A 763-nucleotide genomic window follows, 5' to 3' on the forward strand; every position below is an offset into this window, starting at 1 on the left:
TTAACACATATTATTAATTAATTCAATAAAAGCTTATTTTAATACATATACAAATATCTATTATTAATTATTTATTTATTATTATAAATTTTTTTTTTTGTGTTAGTTCTATATTGTTTAAATTAATTCTTAATACAATAATAAATGGAGTAAAATCTCTCTTTTTTTTTTTGTTAATAACATGATAAATGTTCTTATAATTATTGTTAATAGGTATACACTCATTTCACTCATAATATAGTGTGATTAATTATATAAAATATAGTTAGTTAGTACTTTATTATAATATATTGTTGACTTAAGGTCAATTCTTTATGCTATCTTACTAATATTATTTTTTTTTTTGTTAATTTAAAAGTATTATATCGATAGTTATGAAAACTCTATGTTATTTAATTAATTTTATTCCCCTTTTCTTTTTTTTACATAATATATACTATTATCCGAATCCTATGCTATTAGTGATATCGTATTTTAATTGTTTTGATTTCAAACTAACTCTATATTTTACGCGCTGATTTTTTTATTCAATTAAACGTAGACTATACGGGAGGACAACTCGTATAAAAATAAAGTTGTCACGCCATATAGCCTAATTTAAACGATTTAGTTTATTTCCTATATTGTGATTTTAGTTCCATCTGAACTACCAGACACACACTTCGTAACTTTTTCAAGCATCCAAAGTTAACAAAGGTGTCTCTCATATTTCAGCCGGCCTCGAATTTTGCCTGTAATTTTCGTCCACTTGAAATACAAAAAT

The sequence above is a fragment of the Acyrthosiphon pisum genome, unplaced genomic scaffold, assembly GCF_005508785.2.
Source record: "Acyrthosiphon pisum isolate AL4f unplaced genomic scaffold, pea_aphid_22Mar2018_4r6ur Scaffold_21109;HRSCAF=23054, whole genome shotgun sequence".
Lineage (NCBI taxonomy): Eukaryota > Metazoa > Arthropoda > Insecta > Hemiptera > Aphididae > Acyrthosiphon > Acyrthosiphon pisum.